This window comes from Arvicanthis niloticus, chromosome Y (assembly GCF_011762505.2).
Source record: "Arvicanthis niloticus isolate mArvNil1 chromosome Y, mArvNil1.pat.X, whole genome shotgun sequence".
Classification (NCBI taxonomy): domain Eukaryota; kingdom Metazoa; phylum Chordata; class Mammalia; order Rodentia; family Muridae; genus Arvicanthis; species Arvicanthis niloticus.
Window position 1 is genome coordinate 11,518,254 of NC_133431.1, and position 21,272 is coordinate 11,539,525.

A 21,272-nucleotide genomic window follows, 5' to 3' on the forward strand; every position below is an offset into this window, starting at 1 on the left:
TAGCACAGGTTATCAATTGGGACCCCAATCTCAGTCTCGAGATCTCCAGCAAACTCTGGATAGATGGGTACTATGGGATCCAAAATTGATACCTCTTGGATGTCTGCTGTGAAAATTATCCAAACAGGGGTCCTCCTAAACGCTGCCTGATCCTATTTTCATCTTTGCCTTGGTCCTAATGCACTGTAGATCATTGATCTACATGGCCACTAGAGGGCACTTTAGACTTTAACGCTCAGGGGGTTTTTGTTTGTTTGTTTGTTTGTTTGAACTGTGCTCCTGCCCCTTCCCCTGTAGTCGGTGCTCCAAGGCTCAATTCTTGTTGGCCAGGGTTAAATCCATGAATCCTCTTTTATCTGGGGATTTGGACCTGGAGTCATCTGCATGACTGAACCACAGGAGTCATTGCCCCACACCTTCCTTGATCCCAATCTACTTCTCTCTTCTGAGACACAGGCCAAGGCCCAGCCTCTGCCCCCTTACCCTCCCCCTCTGTCTCTCTTCTCACTGTCCCCCCTCTTCCTCACTGCTACAGGTTTCATTTGATAATCAACTGCCTCCTCTTTACTCATTATCTTCCTATCCTCTTCCCTCCTCAATGGTCACTCTGCCCTCTTCCTCTTCTACAACCCTACAACCCACACCCTGGTCACTGTCCACACATTGGCTCGCCCCACAAGAATTCTCTCCTGTGGCATCTTACATGCAGGCCTCTGATCTTCTCTGCTCACTGTCTTCCAGGTGGCAAGAACTGAGGGGCTTGTTCGAGTCCACATTCCTTTCTCCATGTAGGACCTCTCCCAGATTGAAAAATGGCTAGGTTCCTTCTCTGCCAAAACATCCACCTATATTAAAGAGTTCTGCTACCTTTGCCAGGCCTGTAACCTAACTTGGCATGACCTTTATGCCATACAAGCTTCTGCCCTGACTCCTGAGGAATGTGGATGGGTTCAGGCAGCCACCAGGCAGTATGCAGACCAGACCCATCTAGTGGACAATACAGTCCCTGTGGGTAATGTGGCAGTGCCCATGAGAGAACACAACAGGAATTACCAGCCAGATCAAAATGACAACCTCAAGGTCTGCCACCTCCTTCATGGTGTTGAATCAGTCCCAAAGAAAGTTGTTGACTTTAATAAGCTCTGTGAAATCACACAACAAGCAGATGAAAATCCAGTCATGTTTCTAAATTGATTATGGGAGACTATGATCCGATGTACCTACCTGGACTTTGTCTCTTCCTCAGTGGAAGCCACAGTTCTTGTTACTCCTTTTATTTCTCAGCCATGGTCAGATATTCGAAAAAAGCTAAAATAGGCTGAGGGTGGTCTCCAACCTCCCATGCAGGAGTTGGTGAAAATGGATTTTAAACTCTTTAGCCCCTGGCTGAGTCTTCCCAACATGATGGGCTACAGCAGAAGGCTACACCCCAAGTCCAAGCCTTAGCAGCCACCCTGAGGCCAACAGAGGGAACTAGGGTGGTCTGCATGCCCAATCCTTCTAGGGTCAGCCTAAGGGATGTGTTTCAAGAGCAGCCGAGACGGACATTGGTATCTCAGCTGATCAACCCAAGGCAGCCCACCAAGTCATGCCCTGCCTGCTGGCAGCCTGGCTACTGGAAGTCAGAGTGCCCAGTTTTGGCTTGTCCTCTTTGCCCAGCCATGGAGGCCTAGCCCCATCCCAGCGTAACACAACAGGTAGCTGGTAAGTCCATCTCACTCCTGGTGCACTGTGGGACTACCTTCTCTGTTTTAACTCTCCATTCAGGTACCATGGCCCGATCACCAAATCTGTCATGTGGCAGGGTGTCAGGGTGTTGATGGAAACCCCTCATTTCCACCTAAGACCCTGCCATCCCTGTCTTTTTTTTTTTTTTTTTTTTTTTGGTTTTTCGAGACAGGGTTTCTCTGTATAGCCCTGGAACTCACTCTGTAGACCAGGCTGGCCTGAAACTCAGAAATCCACCTGCCTCTGCCTCCCAAGTGCTGGGATTAAAGGTGTGTGCCGTCAATTATTGATCATTATTGGTTATCAATTAGTATTGCTAATTATTGATTACCATTTATTGATTATTGATTATTGGTCAGCATTGATTATTGATTGTTATCCCATCAGCATCATCCCCCTGCCTCTGCCTCCCGAGTGCTGGGATTAAAGCCATGCACCACCACCACTGGCTAGTTTTTTTTTTTTTTTTTTTTTTGTCTTTTGTCATCCAAACAACTAGACCCCACCATATATGAATAGCAGCCATGTTTGGGACCCCTAGCATCATCAACAATGGAACTCACCCAGGAGGCCCTCAAGATCACCCTGTTCCAGCCCATCATGATATACTCTATCCATTGCCTTTCTGACCTGGGTCATTCCTCTCTTTCCCTCTTCGGACCCTTGAGAGTCCACATTTACTGTTCTTGGAAAACTCCCAAATCACATTGGCCTCCAAACCTGCCCTCAGCCTGGCAACCTTCCTGCATGTCCCATCATCCTCTGATACCCCTTCTCATTTCTGCCTAGGGGCAGTAGAGACACTGTGCCTACCCCAGCCCAGTCTTCTAAAGCAACCTCTCACAGACCCCCTCCCCCCAACTCACCCTCTTTATGAACTCGAGCTCTCTCATAGACAATGATCATTGCCATTAAAACAGTTGAGGCAAACCACCTCCCTGTGGTGGCCTCTTCCCAAAAGGCTGAGTTAATTGCTTTAACCAGGGCACTGCAAACAGCCAAAAACCCAATGGGCTAACATGGGTGCCTTCTTAATAGTTTATACGCACTACTTTATTTTTTTATTTTATATTTTATTTTTTCATTTCTTAATTTATATTTATATTTACATTATATTTTATATTTTGTTTTACACTTATTTTGTTTATTTAATTTAATTTAATTTTATTTTATTTTATTTTTTGGTTTTTCGAGACAGGGTTTCTCTGTGTAGCCCTGGCTGTCCTGGAATTCACTCTGTAGACCAGGCTGGCCTCAAACTCAGAAATCTGCCTGCCTCTGCCTCCCAAGTGCTGGGATTAAAGGCGTGCACCACCACCATCCGGCTATATTTTATTTTATAATTTATATTATTTTCTATTTTAATTTACTTTTATTTTTATATTTTACATTTTATATTTGATGTATTTTATATTTTATTTTATCTCAATTTTATATTTTTTTCTCACCACCAAGGACACACCCATTGTCAATTCTTCCCTTATAGCAAAATCTTTGAAGCCTCTCCAACTCCCAAAGGAGGTGGTCATAATTCACTGCCAAGGGCGCCAGACCTCTCCAGACCCAGTGGCTTTGGGTTATACCAGAACTGACTCAGTCACCTCGGGTTTGGCTTCCAGCTCCTCTACACCAAAATGCACATCCGCTTTCTGACATATTCCTACAAACCTCAATACATCAATTGTAAGTAGGGATGAATTAGGTGACCCAATGTACCAAATTTTCTACAATTTGGGAGAAAAATCAGAAAATGATTTTTGTTGACTTGTGCTCTTAATATTTCTGAAAAAAAATTGTTGGAGGAAAAGAATGAGTTGTATGATAAAACTGAACGGCTGCAAATGCAAATAAACATTCTAAAGGTTTCTAAGTGTGCCCTTGAAGAGAATCTTCTCTCCTATAGTCATAGAGCTCCATTTGCAGGAAATCAGGCTGAAGCCATCACTTTACATTTTGCTGAATTACATGGAAAATTCAAGTCTCAGCCTCAGAGGGTGTCAGCCATTAAAGAAAGTAATTAGCAAAGACTGAGATCCTACACTGTGGGATGTGGATGTGTGGGTGGACCCTGTTGAAGCTGAGAAGCAAATTAAAATAGAAAATAATATAAATTATAAAATATAAAATAAACAAATAAAATAAAAGTGTAAAACAAAATATAAAATATAAATGTAATATAAATGTATATAAATGTAATATAAATGTAAAATATAAATGTAATGTAAAATAAAATGTAAATATAAATATAAACTAAGAAATAAAAATAAAATAAATAAAAATAAAATAAAATGTAAAATATAAAATAAAAATAAAACAAAATTTAAAGTTTGAAATATATAAAAAAATGTAAAATATGAAACATAAATACAAAATATAGCATACATATAAATATAACATACATCAAATATAAAATATAAAATTTAATCCCTCAGAGTCTGATAAACCAGCAGTGATTTTCTCTGAAGAAAATTTCAGACAATACTGATGTTCCTCAAGGCCCACGAATAGTTTCTATAACCAGACTCAAGGCAAAACAGGCCCCTACAGGAAGTTGGGGTGGGGGGTAGAAAGTGTAGTCCATGAGGAAATGTGCTATTCTACTAAGGAGGTTAATGAGTTTGCTGATTCATTCAAGCAGAAGTCTGGGGAATATGTGTGGGATAATGGTGGAAGGCAGATAAAACTATATCAGGCTGAGTTTATTGACCTGGGCCCTCTGAGTGAAGATTCTAGGTTTAATATGGAAGCTCACACACTTAAAAAAGAAAGAAAGAAAATGTGTCAGAAGTTTGTTTGAATGGTTGACTGAAACATTGATCAGAAGATGGCCTACTGAATAGGAGTTGGACACGCCTGATATGCCTTGGCTTAGAGAAAGGGATTTTAAGGCTCAGGGTAATTTGAATGCTCGAGTGGATACGTTGTGGAAAACTTATTTCTCTACATTGGAAAAGCCTGAAATATGCCCTTCTCGAATCCTATAAGGAAAAAACTGGTGAGAGAGGCAACAGCACATTTGAAGTATTTTGTTCTTGCCTTTTCCCTTGTGCCAGATTCTAGGTTTGGAGATGCTGCTGTTCAATTAGATTAATTAAATGCAGTGGACTCAATCGAGCCCTGAGGTAGCAAGGACCAGGTGTCAGCATCGAATCACTAGAGACAATGCCCCGGCCTCAGGGATTCAATGAGACCCTAGGGAAGGTGACGAAAGAATGATAGAACAAGAGACATGAAGAAGAAGCACAGGTCTGAATGTCTGATCAAGTCCTTGAATTTTATTGTTCAGGCTGCAGTTATAAAGGCAAGCAGGCAGGAGGGTCATCTGACAGTCAGGGTCCAGGGTCACCCAGGTATTACAGAGTTCTATAAGCCCACAAGAATTCCTAGCCCAGCCAGGCAGTGGTGGTGCATGCCTTTAATCCCAGCCCTCAGGAGGCAGAGGCAGGGGGATGATGCTGATGGAATAACAATCAATAATCAATGCTGATCAATAATCAATAAATGGTAATCAATAATTATCAATACTAATTGATAACCAATAATGATAAATAATTGATGGTGCACACCTTTAATCCCAGCACTTGGAAGGCAGAGCCAGGCAGATTTCTGAGTTGGAGGCAAGCGTGGTCTAAAGAGTGAGTTCCAGGTCAGCCTGGGCTAAACAGAGAAACCCTGTCTTGAAAAAAAACCAAAAAAAAAAATTCCTAGCCAAATTACTTATGTAAACATTTTCTCACAAGCAAGAAGGCAATTAAAACATTTCTCGGCTCGAGTTGCTTATCTGATTAATATTTTCTCCCTGGCAGGAGCACAATGAAGTATTCAATAACTCAAGTTATTTACCTAACTGACATTTGCTCCCAGGCAGAAGGGAATCTCGGCTCCCGGCAAGACAAGGTGATTGTAGTTATTAGAATGAACAGCTTAGACAGAACGACGTTTATAATGACCTAGTCCATAATGGTCAGCACAGGAGAGGGGAAATTTATTTATTTATTTATTTATTTATTTATTTATTTATTTATTTAATGTATATGTGTGCCCTGTCACTCTCTTCAGATGCACCAGAAGAGGGGATTGAATCCCATCACAGATGGTTGTGAGCCACCATGTGGTTGCTGGGAACTGAACTCAGGACTTCTGGAAGAGCAGTCAGTGTTCTTAACCTTTCAGTCCTCTCCCCAGCCCCTGAGAGGTGAAATTTATAATGGCATGACTCATATGGAACTTTGGTACTGGTTAATCAGTCATGGTAAGCTCAGGTTGATCCAGTCCACTGCTGTTGCTGTTCTTGGTGATCATCTCATGGCACCAGCATCTCCAATACACTGGGGTTTTCCCACTGCAACTTGGCTTCACCAATAGCCTCTCATAGGCTCTCTTCATGGTGCCAAGACTCAACTCATTTGCATGACCCCTTCAGTCCTGGGCCATCAACTGCAACTGAGGCTGCACCTTCACCAGTGGTCATCTCCCTGCCTCACACAGTCACTTGTGGTCATCCCCCCTCTGCCTCACAGGGTCACTTGTGGTCATCCCTCCTCCACCTCACAGAGTCACTCGCAGTCACAGATTCTCTGTGTTCTCAGAAAACACTTCCCAGAAGTTTTCACTTCAATGATGCTGGTCTCTTCTTAATCACCACTAATTTCTTAGCTCCAACTAACCAGCATCAGTTGTCCCTGTAATCCCCTCTATTCTGAGCTACATGGCCCAAGCTGCTGAGTTCTACTGCTTGCTGGGGCTGGAACATCCCCACACCCCCTTATTCTATTACCAGCTTTCTGTTTTCTGACTCCCTCTCTGCCTAAGCTCGGCTTTCCTGGAACTCACTCTGTAGCTTGACCTTGAACTCAGAGAGAGATCTGCTGGTGTTTCTCCTGAGCACTGGGACTAAAGATGTGGTCCATCAAGGTTGGATTTACATAGTGAACTAATTGTAACCAGGAACTCTCATTTAAAAAAAAAATCAGAAAATCCACAGATTGGGAGGTGAAATTCATAGTGTACATAACTACACAAAATCAACATTCAGGAAATACAAGTGCTTTGTAAGTCAGGAAGAAAGATCTAGATAACTCATAAGTTAGCAAAACAATAGTAGCCAACACAGAAGAAGAAACCAAGTAATGCACAAAGTATGTCTGGCTGAAATCAGAGGAAGGCAAAGGAAAACAGTAAGGCCTGTCACATGCCTCAGGGTGCAAACAGGCAAAGCACACTGGCATTAGAGCTCAACTATAGAGCCATCCATCTGCAGCAGGATAGAAACTGAAGTGACTAGTTTCACTATTTGGGTTGTAGTTAATCTGTGATTCCAAATCTAGCAGTGGGGAGCAGGAGAGATGGTCCAAAGATAAGAGCATGCCAATCAATAATCAATAATCAAGGCTAATCAATGACCTTCCATCAATGTTAATCAATAATTGATAACCAGTGACAACCAATAATCAATGCTAATCAATGACCAATAATCAATAATTGATGCCACATGCCTTTAATCCCAGCCCTTGGGAGGCAGAGGCAGGCAGGACTTGAGACCAGAGACTGAACATAGTTTGAGGCCAGCCTGGTCTACACAGGGAGTCTCAGGCTAGTCAAAAGCACAGAGTGAGACATTGTCTCAAAAAAAAGAAAGATAGGAAGGAAATTAAAAAATAAATGTCCCAAATTGCATTGGAAGTATATCCCAGAGTTAGGCCATGAGGTTGGTACAGAAAGACTGGGAGAAAGAATATAAATATCTGTAGGACTGACTCACAGGGGAGTCCCACAGCAGATGCTTCATTTATCTCTCACCAGACCTTAGTTTTTGAAATATTTATTTTCCCCCCTCAAGTAGAATATTACTGTATTGTCATATAAAATCTATTTTCAAAAATGAACCTTTGAGCTGGACAGTGGTGGCTCAAGCCTTTAATCCCAGCACTTGGGAGGCAGAGACAGTCAGATTTCTCTGAGTTCAAATCCAGCTTGGTCTACAGAGTGAGTTCCAGGACAGCCAGGGCTATAGAGAAAAACCCTGTCTCCAAAAACCAAAAAAAAAAAAAAAAAGAAAGAAAGAAAGAAAGGAAGGAAGGAAGAAAAGAAAAAGAAAAAAGAAATTTTGTCTTCATTTTTTATTTCTCTTGGACCTCTCTTTCTTTGTCCCTTATGACCATTTTTCTTACTGAAGTGTCAGAACACTGAGACTAATACCTGATGTGACCTGGCAGGTACACGCTGGAACAAAAACCAGAGCCCAGGTCTGCCAATACTCTTGTTCTTTCCATTTTGAGTCTGGGAAGAAAAATTTATTTAAAAAAGAAGTATGTACTCTGGTACATCTTCACCTGCATCCCACAGGTTGGGTCAAGGGATATTTGTATAAACAATGCCCATTTCTGAAGGAGTTAGTGTGAGTGTTAAATAAAGTAAGAAATAACTGTATCTGTCTTGGTACCTGATTCATAGCAGTTTATTCAATCGATGATGATTAAGTCTTGACTGGAGGGGTCTATGAAACACAATGCAGATGAAATAAGAAAGAAAGACACCAAGTTCTGAAATTACAGCCTTAGGAAACCACTGTTGGTCACCCCAGAGCTAGAACAGCCTGTCTGGATTGAGGCTCAGCCCAGTGGACTTGATGGATGGGCAAGACTATTCTATGTAGAAAAAGGGGGTAGAAAATTCTAGGCAAAGCTGAGCAAAGGCTCTGAGTAGTGAATATGTGGCCAGCATGTGCTGTACTCCATCACTACAATTCATATTCTAGAGACACACTACCTGGTTTGGGACCACAACTCTACTGCTTTACATCTGAAATCTTATGCGGTTCTTTGTTCCTCGACTTTCTCAACATAAAAAAAAGTACGACAATAGTAGTTACTCTTAGAGTTGTTGTAAGGCTTAATTGACACATCCAAAACACCAGAGCTTACAATAAGAGCTGAGGAGAGAAAAGACATGAAATAACGCTGCTGTGAACACAGCAGTGAACACTGCTGACCATGATGGTAGAGAAGGATGGGAGTATAGCAACTACATTTGGCAGTCGTGGTGTCCTTATCTGCCTCAACTGCAAAACAAACCATCTAAGTTGAGTGACTGATCCTGGTATTGAGTAGGCAGTCACCCACTTCCTGGATGAATAAGCAGCTAAGACAAACTTGGGAGCATAGGACAAAATGGTGGTGGCAGGGGCATAGGGCACATGGCAATGTCTGCCTCATCCCTTGGTTTCCTTCCATATCTAGCATCCTGTTCCAAAATGTTTCTTTTTTTCATTTATCTTATTTTATTTTCTACATGAAGCTTTAAGACAGACTTTGTGGCAAGATTAACTATTTCATGCCATTTATGGGTCCTTTTCTCTTTCTTTCTCTTTTTTTATAGGAAAGAACAACTGGAAGCAGCAGCCAGGTACATTTTTTTATTATGAATACCCTCCCCATTTCACCATTGTTTTGCGGGGAGTGTTCAGTCCTGCATGGTGGAAAGCTGCTAGGTAGCCATGTTGATCACACATTAGTTAGTCTTTAGGGCTTACTCTGTTGCTGACCTCCAATTCTTCTGTCATTTTCATGTGAATTTAGTCAAGGACAACTTCATATGAATAATAGCAACAGCTACGATGTACTGAATGTCTATCTCCTAAGAGCTAAGCTCCATAAAGGTTATCACAGCTGATCTGCAGTCACCATGTAAGAGAAGTCCTAGTATCCTCCTTTGTGTATAAGGAGACCAAGGCTCAGAATGGTTCCTCTACCCCTTCTGAATTCTCACAGGAATTAAGTAGCAAAACCAAAAATCAAAGACTGACCTGAATGTTAAAAGGATGTTTACCATTGTACATTTTGCTGTTTGTTCACTGGGCTCCTAGATGGCATTTCTGAAAGCAAATCCCGACTGCAATTCATGATCCCCATACACCTGAGGCTTTTCAATAAATCATAAACACTGCAGACTGCTGCAGAGGCAAGAAGAGGCTCAGGCTTGTGTATGACTACTTTTCTCAGCTTCCTATCCTGATGTCAAAGGTACCCAAGGTCTGGACCCTATTCTAGTTTATAAAGCAAGATGGATGATTCATTTTGACAAAATAGTGTGAGGTGATAAGAGATGACAACATTCAGCTAAGAGCAGTATTGATTTAAACATATGGATTGTTTTCTGGAAGTTTCCATGTAGCATTGTTGGATTAGAGCTCACACACACACACACACACACAGACACACACAATTTTTTGAAGTGAACTATAGTTGCAAGTAACTGAAACCATGGATAAGTGTACTAAATATTACTCCTAATATGCCTTACAATTTCTGATTCTGGTTCAATTGGTAACCAAACTAAACTCTGCTTCTCTGCAAGAGCAGCAAGTACTCTTAACAATTGTGCCATCTCTTTAGCCCCAGCTTATTCTGAAAGTAGAACTTAAAAGATCTCTTGCCCTTTTCCCCTAAATAACAAATAAAACACCTCAAGTGTTAGACACTCCACAGGTTACCTCACCACGCAATACTAAGATTGTCTAAGTGAAATTGCCCTTTACTGGTTAACTGATTGCTAATTCTATTTAGATGGCTTTTTTCTGCAGGTACCCTTGCATGCCAGTAGAGGGCATCAGATTTGTCATGAGCCACCATGTCTTTGCTGGGACTTGAACACTGGTTTTCTGAATGAGCAGATGGTCTATAACTGCTGAGCAATCTCACCAGTGTCTGTTTACTGGTTAACTGTCCAAAAAGCAAGGACTTAAAAATTGGAACAACTAGTTAATCAAAAAATAATGGAACAAGTGACATGGCAAGACCACATTTTTGTGAGGAATGAGTTGCAGAGTGCTTTGCACATGATCCTGAATCATTTAGGTTTGGGCTCCTCTGGAATGTTTGACTATTTTTATGTTATGTATCCTTGACAACCTCTCACCACCCTTCTCACTCCCCTGGTTTGTGGTTTTCCCTTTTTAAAAAGCCCCTCAGCTTGCTGGTCTTTTGTCAAACTCTACTCCTGTATGAGTGAGCAGTTTGACTGTTGGTTGCCAACTCTCCTCTCTAATAAACCTCTGCTGCTGGCATTCATGTACCGTGTCTTGCGACTTTGTGGGTGGCCAAAACTTCGTGAGACTGGAGTAAGGGTCTCCCGTGTTTGGGGGTCTTCATTCCTAACGATAATCTCTGTTATTCATGTTTTATTCCTCAAAATATAATGCATGTTCCTAACCACAAAAGAACAAATGGCTATGATTGTGTTGACCATACAACCTACATCCTCTATCATTTGACATAGAGTAACTATAGAAAAAAAAACATGATTGGGAAAAATGTAACTGTAATTTGGCACAGGACTCTGTGGTTTTGACTTTTGGATGCTATATAACTTTCTGGTTCAGGGTGGGGCTGAGGCTGGGGTATTGCATCTAAGCTTCTGAGTGTAATTTTGTGGCCCTGATTTATCAGTAGTGACTTGATTACAACAAATTCTTATCATTTGCCATGTGCTGTGTTTGAGTTGTGTTGGATCTCAGTGGACCCCATGATGTAAAGGCTTTAGCACAGTATGTAAGCACTGTCCAGTATGAATAGTTTCATGATGATGAAGACAACAGAGGTGTGCAAAGGCCTCATTATACTAAACATGTTCATTAGGACTCTGTGGGTGTGTCCTGAGCCACAGAGGGCATGTTTAAGTCTCAGGGGGGCATGTCCAGAGTAACAAACGGTGTGCTTAAGACTCAGGGGGCATGTCAAGAGTCACAGGGGGTGTGATTAAGACTCAGGGAGTGTGTCAAGAATCACAGGGGGTGTCCTGAGTCACAGGGGGCGTGTTTAAGACTCAGGGGGTGTGTCTTGAGTCAAGGGGGCATGCTTAGACTCTAGCATGTATTCTTTCATGATAATGAGGACTAGAGAATTGTGCAAAGGCTTGACTGTATTAAATACACTCACAGGGTTTCTGTCTTAGTGTTTCCATTGTTATGAAGAGAAATCATGAACAAGGCAATTCCTATAAAAGCAACAGTTTAATTGGGACTGGCTTACAGTTTCAGAGATTTAGTCCTTTTTCATCACAGCAGGAAGCATGGCAGGTATGGAAGAAAACATGATGCCGGTGAAGAAGCTGAGAGTTCTGCATCTTGATCCAAAGGCAGCCAGGAAGAGACTATCTGCCAGGGAGCTAGTAGAAGGGTCCATTCTGCACTGGGTGGAACTTCAAAGACCACACCCACAGTGATGCACTTCCTCCAACAAGGCCACATCTCATAATAACTTCCTCACATGAGCCAAGTATACTTATACTACCACATTCCACTGCCTGGCCCCCATATGATTGTGCAAACACATGAGTGTATGGAGATCATATTTTAAAAAAGCATAATACAAAATATGTGAGGTTCAAATTTAAAAGTCCCCATCTATAGAAGTCTTAAAAATGTTAAAAGTCCAATGTTCAAAGTCTCTTCTGAGATCATTCCAATCATGTAACTGTAATTCCTTATACTTTAAAAAAAATAGCACATCATATCCATTCAAATTCACAGGATATAGGTCACCATTCCTAATCACCATTGTGAGGAAATACTGGGCCAAAAGAAGACCAAAAGCTAGCAAGGAAATCTACAAACTCTGTGTCTCCATGTCTGATGTCAAAGCGTTCTTCAGATCTCCAACTCCTTCCTGCTTGGCTCACTGTAGCACAATCTTTTACTTTGGCTGATTTTATTTCCTTAAAGGAGTTTTCCTGAGAAGGTATCCCACAGCTCTGGATTCTAAAACTCTTGGGGTCTCCAAAGTAACTTCAAAATTACAGCTTCTTGTTCCAGTATCTGGGATCCACAGATGATCTTCTGCACTCCATTAAAGAAGCTGGGTCTCTCTCCAGCCCTTCCCTCTATAGGACACTAGGTTCTGCTTGACTCCACTCAACTGCTGCTGCTATTTCTGCTCATCCCACGGGACTGACATCTTCAACATGCTGGGTTCTTCTGTGACAAACAGTCTTCACAGCATTCCTTTCATGTTCCCTTCATGCTGCCAAGCCTTAGCTGCACTGCATGACACATTGATGCCTTAAAACCAGTGCCACCTGGGTGAGTCTTACCCAGGACTGAGTCAAGCTAAACCACAAGGGACAACCTTGGCTACCTCTGGAATATAGCTTCTTTCTCCTCTCAGAAAACACTTACCAGAAGGTTTCACCTCAGTGATGCTGGTTTCTTCTTTGTCACCACTAATTTTTTAACTATAGCCAACCAGCATGAATTGTCTCAGTCGTCCCTTCTCTTCTTGCCTCTAAAGTCAGAGCCACAAAAACAAAGCTGCTGAGTTCCTCTGCTTGTTTTTGCCAGAACATGGCCTCTTCTAGTACATCATCACCACCTTTCTACTTTTCACCAATGTTACTGCCTAAGCTCGGCTGTCCTTGAACTTGCTCTGTAGATGAAAGTTGAACTGAGATCTGCATGGCTTTGTCTCCTGAATGTTGGGTAATACATATTTAACGCTTTCCCTGTACCTAAGCTTTTCATCACCTAAAGCTTGTTCTTTACCAGGATGACTTGAATCAGAGATCTGCTTGATGTTCATCTCCTAGGATTTAAGGTGTGTATCACCATGTCTGGACCTAAGTATATCCTATATCCTTTTAGATTTTAAATTGAAAACCCACTATAGTAATCACAATCTGTCCATTGTCAATTTGACACATAATTGTATCTTCTTATGTCCACATAAAAACAATAACCAGTTAATAATAATCCCTAACATTATACAGTTCTCATCCATACAACTTCACATCCATATGTTTAGGTGGATGGAATCTTGCCATAATATCACCATTTCTTTAATAACGTTGTGAGTCTGTGATCACAAGATTTAGCTTCATTCAACTTCCTTGTGAGGTTTTCTCTTTGAACCTAAGATTTTATATTTTTCTTTCCTAAGATTACTAAGTGTGATCAAAACAATCACCATGAGAGTAAACAGAGGCTAAAGGCTGTACTTGGCTTTCCTGAGACTTCCTTTGTCAATGCAATTAACAAAATAAACCTCTTTACCTTCAGATGGGAGTAAAAACAGCAACTTTCTTCAACAAAGCATTATAAAAACTATATACAAAGTTCAAACCACCCTTAGTACATATGTGTTCTACTAGCATGGCCCCTGAAGTTCCACTTAATGCATGTACAAACCCAACATCAAACCCACATTGCTTCACACAAAAGCCTGGTCAGGCCTCCCAATAAGAATACTTAAGTCTGGGGTACCAACTTCTGCCTTAGATAAAATTTCCATTGCTAAGAAGAGACACTGTGACCAAGGCAACTCTGTTAAAGGCAAATAGTTAACTCGGTCTGTCTTACACTTTCAAGTGTTTAGTTCATGATCAACATAGCAGGAAGAATGAAAACATACAGGCAGCCGTGATGCTTGAGAAGGAGCTGAGAGTTCTGCATTTTCTTGAGAAGGTAGTCAGGAAGAGACTGTCTTCTAGCCAGGTGATAGGAGAGTCTGTTTTTTATGGGCCAGAGCTCCAAGACCACCACCCTAGGAGTTCACTTCCTTCAAAACAGTAATATCTATTCCCACAAGGCCAAACATATTAATATTGACATTTCTTAGGGCCAAGTATATTCAAATCATCACAGTTCATTTCTACTATGAATTCTTTCATGCATTTATATATGATTAGAACATGCAGATGCTTTACCACATAGATTACTTTCAGAAGGTTTCTCTCTAGTACGTGTTGATTTTTGCATTCAGAGAATACTGTGGCATGTAAATGATTTTCCAACTTGAGTACATTCACAAGATTTCTGTCCAATTTGTGGTCTTTTATGTCTTTGGAGACTAGTGATAGGCATAGGCTTCTCCACATGTTACATTCATAAGGTTTCTCTAAAAAGTGTGTTACTTGAAGTGTTTGGAGAGCACATTGTCATGCAAAGACTTTACCTCTTTCATGGCATTCATGCAGTTTCTCTTCAGTATGTGTTCTTTTATGGATCGGGCACTGCCTGTGACATGCAAGGATTAGTACCTTGATGACACTGAGTCACTTTCTTGAATGTGTTCCATTATGTAGTCGCAGATAAAAGTGAATTGTCAGTTTTTCCACAGTGATTACATTAATGAGGATTCTCTCCAGTGTGATTTCTTTGTGTATGTGTAAAGAACTATGACAGGCAAAGGCTTAACCACATTGTGAATATTCAACCAGGTTTTCCTCTGGTATGTGATCTCTCCTGTCACTGCAGATGACTGTGACTTGCAAATGCTTTACAACACTGATTACATTCATGAGGCTTCTCTCCTGTTCTTGTTCTTTTATAATAATGGAGATGCTAATGTTGTGAAAAGTCTTTACCACGTTGATCACATTCATGAAGTTTCTTGCAATGTGGGATCTTTTATGTTTCTGAGTCTAGTGGGACATGCAAAAACTTTAGCACAATGATTACATTCATAGTTCTGTCCAATATGGGTTCTTTTATGTTTTTTTAGGAAAAATCTTTATGGAAAGGCTTTTACCACAATGATCACATTCATAGGTTTCTTTCCAATATGGGTTCTTTTATGGTTTTGGAGACAAAAACTTTGTGAAAAGGCTTTAAATATATTAATTACATTCACACAGTATCGCTCCAGTATGTGATCATTTATTTCTTTGGAACGTTTTTACTTATAAATGTTTTTTTCCACATTGATTATATAATTAAGGTTTCTCTCTGGCATGTGATCTTTTATGTATTTGGAGATTACTGTGACATGAAAAGGTTTTGCCACATTGATTACATTCATATGGTTTCTCTCCAGTATGTGTCCTTTTATGGATTTGGAGATGATTTTGTTGTGTAAAGACTTTACCACATTGATTACATTCATAAGGTTTCTCTCCAGTATGTGTTCTTTTATGTCTTTGGAGACTACTATGATCTGAAAAGGCTTTACCACATTGATTACATTCATGAGGTTTCTCTCCAGTATGTGTTCTTTTATGTATTTGGAGATTACTTTGTTGTGTAAAGCCTTTACCACATTGATTACATTCATAAGGTTTCTCTCCTGTATGTGTTCTTTTATGTATTTGGAGACTACTGTGATGTGAAAAGGCTTTACCACATTGATTACATTCATAAGGTTTCTCTCCAGTATGTGTTCTTTTATGATATTGGAGATCACTGTGCCATGAAAAGGCTTTGCCACATTGATTACATTCATATGGTTTCTCTCCAGTATGTGTTCTTTTATGTCTTTGGAGACTACTGTGATCTGAAAAGGCTTTACCACATTGATTACATTCATAAGGTTTCTCTCCAGTATGTGTTCTTTTATGATATCGGAGACCACTGTGACATGAAAAGGCTTTACCACATTGATTACATTCATGAGGTTTCTCTCCAGTATGTGTTCTTTTATGTCTTTGGAGACTACTGTGATCTGAAAAGGCTTTACCACATTGATTACATTCATGAGGTTTCTCTCCAGTATGTGTTCTTTTATGAGATCGGAGATGACTGGGCCTTGCAAATGCTTTACCACATTGATTACATTCATAAGGTTTCTCTCTAGTATGTGTTCTTTTATGTCTTTGGAGACTACTGTGATCTGAAAAGGCTTTACCACATTGATTACATTCATAAGGTTTCTCTCCAGTATGTGTTCTTTTATGTCTTTGGAGACTACTGTGATCTGAAAAGGCTTTACCACATTGATTACATTTATGAGGTTTATCTCCAGTATGTGTTCTCTTATGTTTTTTGAGACTACTGTGATCTGAAAAGGCTTTACCACATTGATTACATTCATGAGGTTTCTCTCCAGTATGTGTTCTTTTATGTATTTGGAGATTACTTTGTTGTGTAAAGCCTTTACCACATTGATTACATTCATAAGGTTTCTCTCCTGTATGTGTTCTTTTATGTATTTGGAGATGACTGTGACATGAAAAGGCTTTACCACATTGATTACATTCATAAGGTTTCTCTCCAGTATGTGTTCTTTTATGATATTGGAGATCACTGTGCCATGAAAAGGCTTTGCCACATTGATTACATTCATATGGTTTCTCTCCAGTATGTGTTCTTTTATGTCTTTGAAGAGTACTGTGATGTGAAAAGGCTTTACCACATTGATTACATTCATAAGGTTTCTCTCCAGTATGTGTTCTTTTATGAGATCGGAGACCACTGTGACATGAAAAGGCTTTACCACATTGATTACATTCATGAGGTTTCTCTCCAGTATGTGTTGTTTTATGTTTTCGGAGATTACTTTGTTGTGTAAAGCCTTTACCACATTGATTACATTCATAATGTTTCTCTCCAGTATGTGTAATTTTATGAGAATGGAGATGACTTTGACATGAAAAGGCTTTACCACATTGATTTAATTCATGTGGTTTCTCTCCAGTATGACTTCTTTCATGCCTGCAACAATAATGGGCACATGTGAAAACTTTACCACATTCATAGCCTGATCAATCATTTTACAAATATGTATAAATTTTACAGTTGGTCTAATAAAAAGAACACTGAGATCTTAAGGTTTTATCACTTTAATGTTCATGGTTGTACTTGCTCACTGTGTGTTGCTTTAGGTCTTTGAAAATACCTGTGATGGTAAGACAATTTATTACATGGCTCACATTTACAGAATCCTTTTTCTATATGAGATTTCTATATGATGTTTTTAACATGTCCTAAGAAATATGGGATAACTCAGAGCATTAAAACACCCATTGAATTCTTAGTTTTTCCTGTAGTGTGCATCACACAACAGCAGCACTGTGAACCAGGATGAACAAAATAATTTACAAACTTCTAGTACCCATAGAGATTTTCTGCAGTGTGACTTTGGAGATGTTCCCAGTAATGTCACAAAATCAATCAACTGCAAACACCTATCATATTCAGAAAGTCTACCAAAGGCAGAATACTACATGTCTTGTCATTGTTCTGAAGTAGATAGAGGTATATTGTTTCTTTTAGTATCTCTATGCTCACATGGTTTCATCCATGCTGACAATTGATACACCCATTAAAAAAGAGTAACAAATGAAAGGTTTCCACATTGAATTCACATGCATTGATTTTTTGTTCACTGCAGACATGATTAATGTTTCTCCACAACAACATTCTTGACTCTCATAAACTGACAAAACACTAAACTTAACAATTTCACTGCACGTATATGAGTATCACCAACTTTATCATGGACTATTTGCTTATTAGAAGGTTATGGATACATGTTTATCACTATTCAATGTGCAACATCTAAATATTATGAGACTATACAAATTGGTAGTTCCACAACATAGCTCTAATGGAGATACAAATCAAATAAACTGATCACTTAAGGCATTGTTTCCTTCTCTTCTTTCTTAAAGAATTGCCTTGCAAACACCAATCACATAACTGACATTGAGGTACATAATTTTGGGTGAATTTATAATCACAGCTACAATAAAAGGACTGATATTTTACACACCAATCACATAACTGACATTGAGGTACATAAAAGGACTGATATTTTACACACTTGCTTTCCATTAGAGCTTCCAGATCATATTAAACTTTCCTCACAGGCATATTTGTATCAGCTTAAACATTAAAATTACCTTTCATGACTTCTAGAAGTTTGATATTGTTCTTCAGTATGATGGACTTCCAAATTATAGCCTAAAATACGGTACCAGAAAATGAAAGATATGGGATTGGAATTAGGCAATATTCAAGTTATTCTGAATTTTCACGGCAATGAACCTGATTTATTCAACTCAATATTACTTGTTCTCTATTGAAATAACATATGATCATCAGTAACCCAAAAACATTTTCCCTTATATTGAGAAGCAAAAATAAATTCACAGTCTTACCTATAGCAGTGAGGTTCCAGTAGGTCTCAAGCATCACGTCTTTGTAGAGATTCTTCTGGGAAGCATCCAGCAAATTCCACTCTTCTGCAGTGAAGTTCACATGCACGTCTTTGTAAGTCACTGCTTCCTAAAATATCCCATACATGTGAACAACACAAAGCCTGATACTGTCATCACTACAAAGTAAAGGTATGCTTCCTAAAAATATAATCTTATAATTCACATGATTTATCAACTTATTTGCTGACACATGAATTATAATATGATCACCATGTCAGTTTAGAAGAAACTTGAAATGTTGACACTTGAACCCTTCACACAGGGTTCATCTGTGTCACTCCTGAACCCTTTGAATAGATTATAGCCTTGCAACACAAATGGCAATTGAGAGGGATATGCAGGGGGAAACAGATCAACTGTACTGAGCACACATCTGAAAAGCTGTATGAACAACTACTAACTACAAAGGTGATGGGCAAGCTGCTTGTATTTGCTCATGTATTTAATTGCAGAGGGACAGGCAGGTGTATGTTATTGAGTTGAATGTAGCACGATACATGCAATGAGTTTTAGGACATCAAAAGTCACATGTTAAGAAACCTACTGTGCTACAAAAATAAATCAGGAAACAAAAAATGATAGAATGAACTCACAGATTTTTACTGAACTTTCTGCAAAGCATTATACATTCAGTGCCGTCCTGTATTCGTCTTGCATAAACATGAAGTGAACCAGTTTAAACAGCAACATTAATAAATCTTAATAAAAGGGAATGCATGTTTAAACAGTTAAAAATCACAGATGAAATTATTAGTAATGAATATGTTGATCAGAAATAAAGATTGTATTTCAGGAGTTCAACTACTGAGTATTTCAGCTCAGTAGTTGAGACATCTTGCTGGTCTTCCACATAATGGTGGACAATTTCTAGCATACACATGTGGACCAACACCTGTCCATTTCTTCAAGATCAGGAGTTCTGAGGCCATTTTCTGACAACAGTAAAGATGAGTCACACATGATATTCATATTCATGCACACAGTTGTGGGGAGCCGACAGAAGGCGACTATCATCCTCACAGCCATCTTGAGCCATATACCCTGAAAAGCAACTTGATCACATCAGCCTACAACAGCTGACCACACTCTGACAACATCAAGTTTTAGGTAAGCAGGATCTTCACATTGGTGTGTGAGACTTAAAGCTGTGATTTAGAGCCAAGACTTAAGGGTGTGACTTAGAGATCAGATTTAGAGACAAGACCTAAGGGCATGACTTAAAGGCATGACATAGAGGTGAGGCTTAGAAGTGAGACATATAAAAGGTGAGAGACAGACAAAAAAGAGTAACAGAAAATCAGACACTTCAGAGAGAACAACTTGGAGTTAATTATTAGGCATTAGGCACTTAGCACTTAGAGAATGAACTTGGAACTTGGAGGCACTAGGATCTGGGAACTAGGGACTAGGAACTCAAGACTTGGAAACTGGACTAGGAAGAGAGACTGAAAAATAAACAGGATTGAATCACACTCTGGTCTCCATTCTTCAAGTTTGTCCTCATTCTCTTGCTTGCTGAACACTGACCCGGAAACTGGAGCAACTTGGGGCAGTGTGGGCTCTAATAGTTTAGCCCCCAAGGTTTTTGGCAGTGCGGGTTTCAACATTGACAGAGTGGTCCGTGACATTTTGGCCCCCAAACGTAGGGCAGCTTGGGCCACAACACACAGGCATGATACATTATTTATTCAAAAATTTCACAACAAACATAAGAGTTAGGCAGAAAATGACACACCTGCAATTCAATGAATCTGAAGCATCAGATAATATTGATGACATGGGCATAAGCCATCCGGAGAAACAGAATACAAACTATATATTTGGCCAAATTTCAAAATTAAAGATATGGATGAAGAGCAGCACAGAAGCATGTGCTTATTGAACAAAAACATGTCAGGGGGCTTATGTGGTTTCTATATCTACTATCAGCACAGGAATTGCTTCACAGAAAAATTTAGTCTAGAAAACCAAACACAGAATGAATAAAGTTAAAAATATAAATCCATCAGGTTTGCCAACTAGCATAGCATTGAATCACAAATGTTTATACTGTACCTTATGTGAATTACAGACTGAGACCAAATGGGGAATGTATGGGAGTATGAGAAGAAAGCTGATCAAATTCAACCACAACACAGTAGACATACAGAACAAAATCTGTCCTGTCTAAAAGAAATGCAGGGGTAAAGCTGGAACAGACACTGAGGGAATGGCCAATGAAAACTTGCCCAGCTGGAGACCATCCTTATAGACAAACACCAATCCATGACATTATTAGGGATACTCTGTTATGCTCCCACACAGGAGCCTTGCATCATTATCCATTAAGAGGCTCCACCAAGCAGCTGACTTGAAACAGATGCAGAGAACCACAGTCAAACATTGAATGGCCCTTGGGGACTGTTATGTTAGTTGGGGGAAGGATTGATGTCCTGAAGAGGATAGGAATCCATGAGAAGGTCAACAGAATCAACTAACCTGGACCCTTAGGGACACTGAGAGCCTAATCTACAAACAAAATAATACACACAGTCTAGACTAAGGCCCCAGAACATATGTAGCAAATGTGTAGCTCAGTCTTCATGAGGGTCCCCCAACAACTGTAGCAGGGGCTGTCC